The sequence below is a fragment of the Notolepis coatsorum genome (genome assembly GCF_963971535.1).
Source record: "Notolepis coatsorum genome assembly, chromosome: 2".
Lineage (NCBI taxonomy): Eukaryota > Metazoa > Chordata > Actinopteri > Aulopiformes > Paralepididae > Notolepis > Notolepis coatsorum.
In genome coordinates, this window is record NC_140166.1 from 216,256,178 (window position 1) to 216,271,508 (window position 15,331).

Genomic DNA, 15,331 nt, shown 5'->3' on the forward strand with positions numbered 1-15,331 from the left:
ATTCTTTCTAATGTGAAAAACTACCGCTGTGTGGAGAAGGTCGGGGGGGGGGGGGGGGCCTGAAGCGATTACGTTTGTGCCGCGCTATCTGTTTTATCACGGCTCTACACTGGGAGGGTGGGGGGGGGGGGGGAGGGGCGGGGGAGCAACAGAAGCCAAGGCAGTGCAAAGTAAACACCGCTAAACGCGCACCGACATCAGGTCGCCAATTAAAAACAGCTTTGCTTACTTTTGAAGCACTGCCACATAAAAGCGTGCGAGGGGAAGCCGGGTTATCTGTCTGACGACGGATGTTTCCGCGTTACATGGAAGGGGCGGGTGATACTTCAGACTGGGTAAATAGTCGTATTTCTTCCCCTACTTGATTAGATCTAGAGAGTAGAGCACACGGCAGGATGGGGGATGAGACGGACGTGGCTTGTGGCTCGAGCAGGAACCGTTACCGCTGTTGCCTCACAGTTTTCCGCGAAGAGTTTGCGTGTTCTCTGCTCGTCCGTGTGGGTTTCCTCCGGGTACTCCGGTTTCCTGCCACACCATAAGAGACGTGCTAAACGTACGCACTACCATGAGAAAACACTGCATCTCGATATGTGGAGTGAAACTGTGGAACAGTCTAAATGTGGTGCTAAAGCAATGTCCAAACATGAGACAATTCAAACTGATGTAGAAGGAAATTATGTTCACGAGGTACAGGGATGAGGAAGGGACTTGATATTCACGGGTGTTTACATTTTTATTTTGTTTTCTATTTTATTTTATTTTATACATATATAGTTTTTGTTTTTTGTTTTGCATATATATATATATTTTTTTTTCTTTTATTTTTTATGTTTAAAATAGTACACTCATTTGAGTAGTGGAAAAGGGGTAGGATTAAATAAGTGTATACTTCTTCCTACTCCTTTTCGAACATGCAGATTGAGTTGTTTTGCTTTTTTGTTATTGTTTGTTGTATTCATTGCATGTTCGAAATAAAGACTTCAAATCAAATCAAAAATCAAAAATCATGCTAGTAGGTACAAACTCCCGTCATTGTCCTTCAACAAGGCACTGGCGTTAGCACTGGGAGACCATGGCTTTGCACTGCTCCTATTATATAGTCAGGACGGGTTAAACGCCCAATTCCTGGTATATGCAAAAAGAGATTCTACTTCTATAGGCAGGCAGACTATGGCAATATCACCAGAGGGGTTCAATTGACCACAGGCCGTAATAGTCAGCCTGTTTGTCTTGTCTAGTCTAGTCTAGTCTAGTCTAGTCTAGTCTAGTCTAGTCTAGTGTGTGTGTGTGTGTGTGTGTGTGTGTGTGTGTGTGTGTGTGTGTAGGTGTGTGTGTGTGTGTGTGTGTGTGTGTGTGTGTGTGTGTGTGTGTGTGTGTGTGTGTGTGTGTGTGCGTGCGTGCGTGCGTGCGTGCGTGTGTGTGTGTGTGTGTGTGTGTGTGTGTGCGCGTGTGTGTGTGTGTGTGTGTGTGTGCGCGTGTGTGTGTGTGCGTGTGTGTGTGTGTGTGTGCGTGTGCGTGTGTGTGTGTGCGCACGCGTGTGTGTGTGTGCATGTGTGATTGTGTTGTGTGTAGTTGAAGTATTTAGTACAAATTGTATTGTATCATATGTTGTGTATTGGAAATCGTGTCATATTGTACTTGCTGAAGTATATATAATCTTGCAATTAGTTATTGGTGGGGGATGGAAACGGATAAGCTTTGCTTCTTCCATCTCCTTCTCAAACAGTGTACAGTTTCTGGCTGTTGTTGTTGTTTTTTTGGGGGGGGGGGGGTTCCTCTTTTCCCATTTCATTTATTTTTTCAAATGTTGTTTTGCCGGACAATGGTAAATGTAGCCAGGCTAACACTGCGGTTTGAAATAAACTATTGAATCTCTTTGTGGTTTAAGCCGAGCAGGACCTCAGGACCTCAGCAGCACACCACCAAACACGTCCTTCTCAAGAAACCTGCCGTTCCACAAGTCAAGTCAAGTCAAGTCAGTTTTATTTGTATAGCACATTTCCAGGCAGCGGCAGCTGACACCAAAGTGCTTCACAAGCAAGTTGATAAAAACAAATTAGTGTGAGGCAAGGTATAAGATTAAAAGAAAGAAAAAAGTGGAGAGAGCCGCTGCGGAGGTACAGACAGAGCGGAGGTAATGTAACGATAATTATTACTATTGATACGGAAGGATGCGCTGACGTTGTGGCTAGCTGCTGGAGTGTATCATAAGCTAATGGTAATGACCCTCACTTACCAAGAGGCTGACAGGATAATTGCACCGCTAGGTGACTTTTGTTGGAATTACATTACACGCGTAGTCTGTCGTCCATCAACGCGGTTAAATGAGCATAATAATGCCCGGGTTATAATCGAAAACACTCGCTCTGTTGAGCCCCTAAGGTACTTGTAAAACTATTCAATAGCTTTATATCCACTTGTATCGTACATTTCAGAGTTAAATGGTGAGTTAAAAAGCAGAAGCAGTGGGCGGCCGGGTAGCGCAGCGGACTAAGCGTCTGTCTACCACCGCAGAGACAGTGGGATCGAATCCAGCTGTCAGCGGTACCTCCGGCTTGGTCGGCCGTCCATACTGACACAATTGGCAGTGTCAGTGGGTGGAAAAGCCGGTGGGGTGGGTCCTGGTCGTTGTAAACAGCGACTCCTACAGTTCGGTCGGGGTGCCTGCACAGCGAGGGAAGGATCTAAGAGAGGTAGTGTGACCTTCCACACGTTACACTCTCTCAGTGAGAGTCCGCGCTGCCAGGTGAAAAGGAGCGGTGGGCTGGCTACACATGTGTCGGAGGAAGCATGTGATAGTCTCCGCCCTCCCAGACCGACGGTAGGGGGTAGAGTGCGCAACGACCAGGAAGGGGATTGGGAATTGGCATAACGACTAACATTGGGATGGGAGAAAAACGGAAAAAGGAGGGGGAAAAGATTATTTTTTTATTTATTTTTTAAGCAGAAGCAGTAAGCGGAGCTGCCGTTGTGATTCCACTACGACAGAACGTTTGACCTCGCTGCCTACGTTGTTCCTGATTTTCTGATGCTTCTTTTTTTGGAGCGTTGTTTCGTTAACACCAACTAATATCCAAACCATAGAAGATGGCATTCAAGACAGAGAGGGACTCATCATCACTACAGAGAGGGGCTCATCATCACTACAGAGAGGGGCTCATCATCACTACAGAGAGGGGCTCATCATCAGCTCTACAGAGAGGGGCTCATCATCACTACAGAGAGGGGCTCATCATCACTACAGAGAGGGGCTCATCATCACTACAGAGAGGGGCTCATCATCACTACAGAGAGGGGCTCATCATCACTACAGAGAGGGGCTCATCATCACTACAGAGAGGGGCTCATCATCACTACAGAGAGGGGCTCATCATCACTACAGAGAGGGGCTCATCAGCTCTACAGAGAGGGGCTCATCATCACTACAGAGAGGGGCTCATCATCACTACAGAGAGGGGCTCATCATCACTACAGAGAGGGGCTCATCATCACTACAGAGAGGGGCTCATCAGCTCTACAGAGAGGGGCTCATCATCACTACAGAGAGGGGCTCATCATCACTACAGAGAGGGGCTCATCAGCTCTACAGAGAGGGGCTCATCATCACTACAGAGAGGGGCTCATCAGCTCTACAGAGAGGGGCTCATCATCACTACAGAGAGGGGCTCATCATCACTACAGAGAGGGGCTCATCAGCTCTACAGAGAGGGGCTCATCATCACTACAGAGAGGGGCTCATCATCAGCTCTACAGAGAGGGGCTCATCATCACTACAGAGAGGGGCTCATCATCACTACAGAGAGGGGCTCATCATCACTACAGAGAGGGGCTCATCATCACTACAGAGAGGGGCTCATCATCAGCTCTACAGAGAGGGGCTCATCATCACTACAGAGAGGGGCTCATCAGCTCTACAGAGAGGGGCTCATCATCACTACAGAGAGGGGCTCATCATCACTACAGAGAGGGGCTCATCATCAGCTCTACAGAGAGGGGCTCATCATCACTACAGAGAGGGGCTCATCAGCTCTACAGAGAGGGGCTCATCATCACTACAGAGAGGGGCTCATCATCACTACAGAGAGGGGCTCATCATCACTACAGAGAGGGGCTCATCAGCTCTACAGAGAGGGGCTCATCATCACTACAGAGAGGGGCTCATCATCACTACAGAGAGGGGCTCATCATCACTACAGAGAGGGGCTCATCAGCTCTACAGAGAGGGGCTCATCAGCTCTACAGAGAGGGGCTCATCATCACTACAGAGAGGGGCTCATCATCACTACAGAGAGGGGCTCATCATCACTACAGAGAGGGGCTCATCAGCTCTACAGAGAGGGGCTCATCAGCTCTACAGAGAGGGGCTCATCATCACTACAGAGAGGGGCTCATCATCACTACAGAGAGGGGCTCATCAGCTCTACAGAGAGGGGCTCATCATCACTACAGAGAGGGGCTCATCATCAGCTCTACAGAGAGGGGCTCATCATCACTACAGAGAGGGGCTCATCATCACTACAGAGAGGGGCTCATCATCACTACAGAGAGGGGCTCATCATCAGCTCTACAGAGAGGGGCTCATCATCACTACAGAGAGGGGCTCATCATCACTACAGAGAGGGGCTCATCATCAGCTCTACAGAGAGGGGCTCATCATCACTACAGAGAGGGGCTCATCAGCTCTACAGAGAGGGGCTCATCATCACTACAGAGAGGGGCTCATCATCACTACAGAGAGGGGCTCATCATCACTACAGAGAGGGGCTCATCAGCTCTACAGAGAGGGGCTCATCATCACTACAGAGAGGGGCTCATCATCACTACAGAGAGGGGCTCATCATCACTACAGAGAGGGGCTCATCAGCTCTACAGAGAGGGGCTCATCAGCTCTACAGAGAGGGGCTCATCATCACTACAGAGAGGGGCTCATCATCACTACAGAGAGGGGCTCATCATCACTACAGAGAGGGGCTCATCAGCTCTACAGAGAGGGGCTCATCATCACTACAGAGAGGGGCTCATCATCACTACAGAGAGGGGCTCATCATCACTGCAGAGAGGGGCTCATCATCACTACAGAGAGGGGCTTATCAGCTCTACAGAGAGGGGCTCATCATCACTACAGAGAGGGGCTCATCAGCTCTACAGAGAGGGGCTCATCATCACTACAGAGAGGGGCTCATCATCACTACAGAGAGGGGCTCATCAGCTCTACAGAGAGGGGCTCATCAGCTCTACAGAGAGGGGCTCATCATCTCTACAGAGATGGGCTCATCATCACTACAGAGAGGGGCTCATCATCACTACAGAGAGGGGCTCATCATCACTACAGAGAGGGGCTCATCAGCTCTACAGAGAGGGGCTCATCATCACTACAGAGAGGGGCTCATCATCACTACAGAGAGGGGCTCATCATCTCTACAGAGAGGGGCTCATCAGCTCTACAGAGAGGGGCTCATCATCTCTACAGAGAGGGGCTCATCATCACTACAGAGAGGGGCTCAGGCTCATCATCACTACAGAGAGGGGCTCATCATCACTACAGAGAGGGGCTCATCATCACTACAGAGAGGGGCTCATCAGCTCTACAGAGAGGGGCTCATCATCACTACAGAGAGGGGCTCATCATCACTACAGAGAGGGGCTCATCATCACTACAGAGAGGGGCTCATCATCACTACAGAGAGGGGCTCATCATCTCTACAGAGAGGGGCTCATCATCACTACAGAGAGGGGCTCATCAGCTCTACAGAGAGGGGCTCATCATCACTACAGAGAGGGGCTCATCATCACTACAGAGAGGGGCTCATCATCACTACAGAGAGGGGCTCATCAGCTCTACAGAGAGGGGCTCATCATCACTACAGAGAGGGGCTCATCATCACTACAGAGAGGGGCTCATCATCACTACAGAGAGGGGCTCATCAGCTCTACAGAGAGGGGCTCATCAGCTCTACAGAGAGGGGCTCATCATCACTACAGAGAGGGGCTCATCATCACTACAGAGAGGGGCTCATCATCACTACAGAGAGGGGCTCATCATCACTACAGAGAGGGGCTCATCATCACTACAGAGAGGGGCTCATCATCACTACAGAGAGGGGCTCATCATCACTACAGAGAGGGGCTCATCATCACTACAGAGAGGGGCTCATCAGCTCTACAGAGAGGGGCTCATCATCACTACAGAGAGGGGCTCATCAGCTCTACAGAGAGGGGCTCATCATCACTACAGAGAGGGGCTCATCATCACTACAGAGAGGGGCTCATCATCTCTACAGAGAGGGGCTCATCATCACTACAGAGAGGGGCTCATCATCACTACAGAGAGGGGCTCATCATCTCTACAGAGAGGGGCTCATCATCACTACAGAGAGGGGCTCATCATCACTACAGAGAGGGGCTCATCATCACTACAGAGAGGGGCTCATCAGCTCTACAGAGAGGGGCTCATCATCACTACAGAGAGGGGCTCATCATCTCTACAGAGAGGGGCTCATCATCACTACAGAGAGGGGCTCATCATCACTACAGAGAGGGGCTCATCATCACTACAGAGAGGGGCTCATCATCACTACAGAGAGGGGCTCATCATCACTACAGAGAGGGGCTCATCATCTCTACAGAGAGGGGCTCATCATCACTACAGAGAGGGGCTCATCAGCCCTACAGAGAGGGGCTCATCATCACTACAGAGAGGGGCTCATCATCACTACAGAGAGGGGCTCATCATCACTACAGAGAGGGGCTCATCATCACTACAGAGAGGGGCTCATCATCACTACAGAGAGGGGCTCATCATCACTACAGAGAGGGGCTCATCATCACTACAGAGAGGGGCTTATCAGCTCTACAGAGAGGGGCTCATCATCACTACAGAGAGGGGCTCATCAGCTCTACAGAGAGGGGCTCATCATCACTACAGAGAGGGGCTCATCAGCTCTACAGAGAGGGGCTCATCATCACTACAGAGAGGGGCTCATCATCACTACAGAGAGGGGCTCATCATCACTACAGAGAGGGGCTCATCATCACTACAGAGAGGGGCTTATCAGCTCTACAGAGAGGGGCTCATCATCACTACAGAGAGGGGCTTATCAGCTCTACAGAGAGGGGCTCATCATCACTACAGAGAGGGGCTCATCAGCCCTACAGAGAGGGGCTCATCATCACTACAGAGAGGGGCTCATCATCACTACAGAGAGGGGCTCATCATCACTACAGAGAGGGGCTTATCAGCTCTACAGAGAGGGGCTCATCATCACTACAGAGAGGGGCTCATCATCACTACAGAGAGGGGCTCATCATCACTACAGAGAGGGGCTTATCAGCTCTACAGAGAGGGGCTCATCATCACTACAGAGAGGGGCTCATCATCACTACAGAGAGGGGCTCATCATCACTACAGAGAGGGGCTTATCAGCTCTACAGAGAGGGGCTCATCATCACTACAGAGAGGGGCTCATCATCACTACAGAGAGGGGCTTATCAGCTCTACAGAGAGGGGCTCATCAGCTCTACAGAGAGGGGCTCATCATCACTACAGAGAGGGGCTCATCAGCTCTACAGAGAGGGGCTCATCATCACTACAGAGAGGGGCTTATCAGCTCTACAGAGAGGGGCTCATCATCACTACAGAGAGGGGCTCATCATCACTACAGAGAGGGGCTCATCATCACTACAGAGAGGGGCTCATCATCACTACAGAGAGGGGCTCATCATCACTACAGAGAGGGGCTCATCATCACTACAGAGAGGGGCTCATCATCACTACAGAGAGGGGCTCATCAGCCCTACAGAGAGGGGCTCATCATCACTACAGAGAGGGGCTCATCATCACTACAGAGAGGGGCTCATCATCACTACAGAGAGGGGCTCATCAGCTCTACAGAGAGGGGCTCATCATCACTACAGAGAGGGGCTCATCATCACTACAGAGAGGGGCTCATCATCACTACAGAGAGGGGCTCATCAGCTCTACAGAGAGGGGCTCATCAGCCCTACAGAGAGGGGCTCATCAGCCCTACAGAGAGGGGCTCATCAGCCCTACAGAGAGGGGCTCATCATCACTACAGAGAGGGGCTCATCATCACTACAGAGAGGGGCTCATCAGCTCTACAGAGAGGGGCTCATCATCACTACAGAGAGGGGCTCATCATCACTACAGAGAGGGGCTCATCAGCCCTACAGAGAGGGGCTCATCAGCCCTACAGAGAGGGGCTCATCATCACTACAGAGAGGGGCTCATCATCACTACAGAGAGGGGCTCATCATCACTACAGAGAGGGGCTCATCATCACTACAGAGAGGGGCTCATCATCACTACAGAGAGGGGCTCATCATCACTACAGAGAGGGGCTCATCATCACTACAGAGAGGGGCTCATCATCACTACAGAGAGGGGCTCATCATCAGCTCTACAGAGAGGGGCTCATCATCACTACAGAGAGGGGCTTATCAGCTCTACAGAGAGGGGCTCATCATCACTACAGAGAGGGGCTCATCATCACTACAGAGAGGGGCTCATCATCACTACAGAGAGGGGCTCATCATCACTACAGAGAGGGGCTCATCATCACTACAGAGAGGGGCTCATCATCACTACAGAGAGGGGCTCATCATCACTACAGAGAGGGGCTCATCATCACTACAGAGAGGGGCTTATCAGCTCTACAGAGAGGGGCTCATCATCACTACAGAGAGGGGCTCATCATCACTACAGAGAGGGGCTCATCATCACTACAGAGAGGGGCTCATCATCACTACAGAGAGGGGCTCATCATCACTACAGAGAGGGGCTCATCAGCCCTACAGAGAGGGGCTCATCATCACTACAGAGAGGGGCTCATCATCACTACAGAGAGGGGCTCATCAGCTCTACGGAGAGGGGCTCATCAGCTCTACAGAGAGGGGCTCATAATTTTTCAAGTAATAATAATAATAATAATAATAATAATACATCTATTTTATATAGCGCTTTTCCAGGTGCTCAAAGACGCTTCACATGGGCAGGAGAGACAAACTATGGCAAAACAAAAAAACAGAACAAAACAGAACAAAAATAATACATGACAAAATAAAATAAAACCAACAGAATTAGAGGTCAAAAGCAAGATTGAAAAGGTGGGTTTTGAGGGCTGATTTAAAAGATGTCAGGGTGTTTGCATCACGGATATGGCTGGGGAGGGCATTCCAGAGGGAGGGGGCAGCAGCAGCAAAGGCCCTGTCGCCCCAGGTCCGGAGCTTGGTCGTGGGAGGTGTTAGGAGGTTGGCATCTGCAGACCTAAGGCGACGGGTGGGCGTGTGACGGTGGAGGAGGTCGGACAGGTAGGGAGGGGCAAGGTTGTTGAGGGCTTTAAATGTGATGAGTAGTATTTTAAAATGTATCCTGTATTTGATTGGAAGCCAGTGGAGGTCGTGGAGGACAGGGGTGATGTGATCAGAGCGACGGGTGGAGGTGAGCATGCGGGCAGCAGAGTTTTGGACATATTGGAGTTTATTGAGAATAGTGTTTGGTGAGCCGTAGAGGATGCTGTTGCAGTAATCTAGTCTTGATGATATGAATGCATGAACCAGTGTTTCAGCAGCGGAGAGTGATAGGGAGGGGCGAAGACGAGCAATGTTCCGGAGGTGATAGAAGGCAGATTTGGTTATGTGGTTCACATGGGGGAGGAAAGAAAGGGTGGAGTCCAGGATGATGCCAAGGTTACGGACGTGAGTGGAGGGGGTGACAATGGTACCATCAATATTTAGGGTGAAATCCTGGGTGTGGCTGGTGAGGGATTTTGGACCGATAATGATGATTTCTGATTTATTGCAGTTTAATTTGAGAAAGTTATTTTGCATCCATGTTTTGATGTCTGTGAGGCAGGTGCTGAGGGTGGAGAGAGTGGCTGGAGTGATAGTCTTGGTGGAGAGGTAGAGCTGAGTGTCGTCTGCATAACAGTGAAAACGCAGGCCATGTTGGCGGAGAATCAGACCAAGTGGAAGGATGTAGAGGATGAAGAGCAGGGGACCAAGTACTGAGCCTTGGGGGACACCATGAGTGATGGGGGCAGTGGGGGATTTGCAGTTGTTGATAGAGATGAATTGGTGCCTGTGTGAGAGGTATGATTGGAGCAAGGTGAGGGGGATTCCGGAGATGCCAACGGAGGACTGGAGACGAGTGATGAGGATGGGGTGACTGATGGTGTCAAAAGCAGCGCTGAGGTCTAGGAGAATGAGGATGGAGAGGGAACCAGAGTCGGCAGAGAGGAGTATGTCGTTGGTGACCTTTAGAAGAGCAGTTTCGGTGCTATGTTTGGTGCGGAATCCGGTTTGAAATGTATCATAAAGGTTATTGTTGTCGAGGTAGGATTTTAATTGGGAGGCAATGGCTCGCTCAATTATTTTTGAGAGGAAGGGGATGTTGGAAATGGGGCGGAAATTATCAAGGGTTTCAGGGTTGAGACCGGGTTTTTTTCGATATGGAAAAAAAACTCCACCTGTTCTCTCAGCCTCCAGGAGACCCTCAGCTAAACCGTCTGCCTCCACCTGTTCTCTCAGCCTCTGTCTCTCAGTATGTACTGTATATATGACCTCTTTTAAGTCTTTTTATATCTGTCTCCAGAGACACGTCTTCTCTAATGCTCCTACAGTATCTCACCATGAGCCCCGTCTCCTCCTCCTCCTGAAGACGCTCTCAAACCCTCGCTTCACACCAGACCCTGTAGCCTCAGAACCCAGGCCAGTCTCTTTCATCCCAGCCCCTTTGACCCCTCCGTCTGACCCCTCCGTCTGACCCCTCCGTCTGACCCCTCCTTCTGACCCCTCCTTCTGACCCCTCCTTTTGACCCCTCCTTCTGACTCCTGCCTCTGACTCCTCCCTCTGACCCCTCCTTCTGACTCCTCCCTCTGACCCTCCTTCTGACTCCTCCCTCTGACTCCTGCCTTGCTCCCAAAAACACAGCCTAATTTTAAGTCCCATCCCTCCCCTCAGCTCCAGGCCCTCTCTGTCTCCCCCCCCCCCCTCTTGTTCCTGCTCTCTTTCCACATCTCTCCCTCTCTCCATCTCTCTTTCTCCCTCCCTCCTCTCCCCTTCATCTTTCTCACTCTGTTCCTCTCTCTCACTCTGTTCCTCTCTCTCTCTCTCTCTCTCTCTCTCTCTCTCTCTCTCTCTCACTCTGTTCCTCTCTCTCACTCTGTTCCTCTCTCTCTCTCACTGTTCCTCTCTCTCTCTCTCTCTCTCTCTCTCTCTCTCTCATCATCAAAGCACCTCCCCAGGGACCGCTGGCAGCTTGTACTGTATGTAAATGCCTCTAAATTAACCAGCCACAGTACAGGCCACTAGGATGAAAAGAGCACGAGTCAAGAGCAGGCAACACGTACAGGGTGTCATGTCATGTAGCACCTGTTTACAGAGGTGGTGTCATGTCATGTAGCACCTGTTTACAGAGGTGGTGTCATGTAGCACCTGTTTACAGAGGTGGTGTCATGTAGTACCTGTTTACAGAGGTGGTGTCATGTCATGTAGTACCTGTTTACAGAGGTGGTGTCATGTAGTACAGTACCTGTTAACAGAGGTGGTGTCATGTCATGTAGTACCTGTTTACAGAGGTGGTGTCATGTCATGTAGCACCTGTTTACAGAGGTGGTGTCATGTAGCACCTGTTTACAGAGGTGGTGTCATGTAGTACCTGTTTACAGAGGTGGTGTCATGTCATGTAGTACCTGTTTACAGAGGTGGTGTCATGTCATGTAGTACCTGTTTACAGAGGTGGTGTCATGTAGCACCTGTTTACAGAGGTGGTGTCATGTAGTACCTGTTTACAGAGGTGGTGTCATGTAGTACCTGTTTACAGAGGTGGTGTCATGTCATGTAGTACCTGTTTACAGAGGTGGTGTCATGTAGCACCTGTTTACAGAGGTGGTGTCATGTCATGTAGTACCTGTTTACAGAGGTGGTGTCATGTAGCACCTGTTTACAGAGGTGGTGTCATGTAGCACCTGTTTACAGAGGTGGTGCTCCTTTGCAGCACCACAAACATGGGAACTCTCTAACTCTTCCCGCCCCCCTCTCCCCCCCCCCTCCCCCCTTCTCTCTGAGTGCCCGTCTCCTGGCGCTGACTAAGGTGATGGATGCCTCGGGGTCTTGGCCAAGATTGTAGTGACTGCTCTACATGCACCTCCGAGGCCTTGGATCAGTTATTCACCGCCGTCTGTCCGTGGTCCTGTCAACTGATTAACAGTATTAACAGACTGTTAACAGATTAACAGTCAATGCGGTTTCATTGCTGGGTTAAGTACTTCCATTTCTATTCACATAATACGCCTACTTCATATATCTACTCCATTCACATATATGCCTACCACTTGTATCTATTGCTATGTCCACCTACTACAATCTCATGAGCTGTCTAACGCCTGTCCCGTCTCCCTGTCTCCCTATGACTTGCTGTCCTGGAGTGTTGACCGGAGTGTTGGACGTCCCGTGACGAAGGCCGGGAGGTTGCGACCCCCTCTGCGTGCCCCCCTGTCTCCGGAGGTCTCGTAGTGGTGACCGGAGTGCCGGATGTCCCGCGATGATGGCGGGGAGTTCGTGACCCTCTCTGCGCCGCCCCCTATCTCCCTGTCTCCGGCTGTCCCTGAGCAACGACCGGAGTGTTAAATGTCCCTTGACTAAGACGGGGAGGACGTGACCCTCTTTGCGCCGCCCCTGTGCCTCAAATAGATTGCTATCAGCTCTATCTTTAATCTTTCAAAATGTTCAGTTGCTATCGCTATTAGCTCTATCTTTAATTTTTCAAAATGTACAGTTGCTATTGCATGCACTCATCTGTGTTCCACTACACACATGAGTGCATGCTTACCAACTGTCCGTCTGCAACACTACTATCACCAACATCTAAGAAGGGAGATCCCCCCTTGAATGGCCCTTCTAAGGTTTCTCTCCTCCACACTGCCTGTGGAGCTTTTTTCCCTATTGTTAGGTTTTAGTGAGTTTTTCCTTACCTTCGCGTGGGGTATGTCTGGGAGTGCTTGCATTCTTTCATTTATTTGCATCCATCTAAAAATGTTTGCACCTTATGGTGTTCTTGTTCTGTTCTTGACTTATTGTTATGTTTTCTTCTTGACTTGTTTAAAGAAGATCTGTACGGCCCATGGGGACATTAACGTGTGTTGTCGGGCCCTATAAATAAATTTGATTTGATTTGATTTGACCTGTTTACAGAGGTGGTGTCATGTCATGTAGTACCTGTTTACAGAGGTGGTGTCATGTAGCACCTGTTTACAGAGGTGGTGTCATGTCATGTAGTACCTGTTTACAGAGGTGGTGTCATGTAGTACCTGTTTACAGAGGTGGTGTCATGTAGTACCTGTTTACAGAGGTGGTGTCATGTAGTACCTGTTTACAGAGGTGGTGTCATGTAGCACCTGTTTACAGAGGTGGTGTCATGTCATGTAGTACCTGTTTACAGAGGTGGTGTCATGTCATGTAGCACCTGTTTACAGAGGTGGTGTCATGTCATGTAAATACTAGGGCTGTCAGTTTATCGCGTTAATTAGATTAATTAATTACACAGCAAATGATTGCGTTATGAAAATTAACTCAATTTATTTTTTAAATATATATATATATGTTTTTATTTAAATATGTTTTTATCTCATTCATTCCATAAGAACGTAGAATACACATTTACAGACTTTTTTTTAAATGGTCCATTTGCATGTTCTTGGTATCTGATTCTAGAGACATCTATGGATCTCAGGGAATGTATTCCCAGTGTCAGAAATACTGTGTCTGTTACTAGGTTTGAGTAAATTGTAATGAACCAAATGAGAATATCAATTAAAAAAATGTTTTATCTTTGACCAGACCTGAAAAATCTAAGCAAATGAATAAATGGAAGATGATTATTAAACAGAAGGTTTTGTAGATACAATACTGAATTCTGCCATCCGGACACATGCCATTTGGAAATATGATTATAGAATATAGAATATCAGGCCTAAAATGGTTATGCGATTGAAATGCGATTAATTAGATTAATTAATTACAAATCCTGTAATTAATTAGATAAAAAAAAATGTATCGCCTGACAGCACTAGTAAATACCGGTTTACAGAGGTGGGGTGTATATTATTCCAGTGGAGGTACTGTTGCTTCAGTACAAATGACTCGAAAATAACTTGAGTAAAAGTAAAAAGGGGGGCGGAGTGAAGGAGAGAGAGGTGGAGCTAGGAGGGTGAGAATGTTGAATGCCCATTTGTCCTCTGTGTTGGAAGAGACAGTGGTTGCTATGTGCAGAATAACAGTTGCTATGCAGTGATATACAGTATGATAATATGTCATATATCAATAAATTGGTGACTTATGACTGAAAAAAGTCACAGTGTAACAGTAATATCTTACTTTTCCAACATTCTACCTACTCTCTCCCGCCGCACAGAAATGAGGCATTCTCATTTCGAAAGTGGGCCCAGCAGCCATGTTGGAAGAGAGACAACTACACATTCCAGGGCTGAGCCCAACAGTTGCAGATAAACTAGATTAGGCTACACTAATATTATAGTATTAAAAAAAACTGATGAGTTATATTTAGTTGGGCTGGGGCTTCTCCCTGGGCTAGGGCTGGGGCTGGAAAGTTGATAAAAAATAAAAAATAAAATACTAATTTAATCAGATTAATCACTTTATTCAAATTCAGGATTTAGTTTGAGGATATAAAAAAATATATATATAAAAAACATTTGAAATCTTAAAAAAAATATATATATATTTTAATTAAAAACAAAGGTTCGAACGTCCGTTCAAAAAACCCTGACGAAGTTCGAATCCCAAAAACAGGCTTCGGGGACAGCCTCGCCTCTGTTCATTAGGCTAATTCCTCGAGTGAGGGAGCAGTCAGACTGTGCTGACTGAGAAAACAGATACAAAAATTATGCAATTCTCATACAGAGCAAAATAGCAACCAACTGTCATGATCCTGAACAAATGAGTGCAGTGAGTGCAGCCAGGCTGACGGCTGCTGTCCATACGTCTCCATGAGACCAGTTCATTTATTTGTTCCTTTATTCCCCTCTTCCTTCCTTCCTTCCTCTTCCTTCCTTCCTTCCTTCCTTCCTTCCTTCCTTCCTTCCTTCCTTTCCTCCCCTCCTTCCCTTCTTCCTTCCTCTCTTTCCTTGCTTCCTTCCCTCCTTCCTTCCTTCATTCTTCTCTTTCCTTCTCTCCTTCCTTATCTTCTTTCCTTATTCCTTCTTCTCTTTCCTTCTTTCCTTCCAACTCTTTCCTCCACTTCTTCTCACTTTTCTTCCAACTATTTCCTTCACTTCTTCTCTCCTTCCTTCCCTT

The 15,331-nt window shown here is 48.4% G+C and overlaps 1 pseudogene across 1 annotated transcript in view; it reads right to left on the bottom strand.

Moving 5' to 3' along the window:
- LOC311223754 (voltage-gated delayed rectifier potassium channel KCNH5-like) overlaps positions 1 to 15,331 on the bottom strand; it is a 301,501-nt pseudogene that overhangs the window by 250,280 nt on the left and 35,890 nt on the right. The window contains exons 6-7 of the transcript in view: positions 10,646 to 10,929; positions 444 to 525 (exon numbers count right to left, since the gene is read on the bottom strand). The product of the transcript in view is annotated as a voltage-gated delayed rectifier potassium channel KCNH5-like (transcript). The remainder of the gene's footprint in view (positions 1 to 443; positions 526 to 10,645; positions 10,930 to 15,331) is intronic.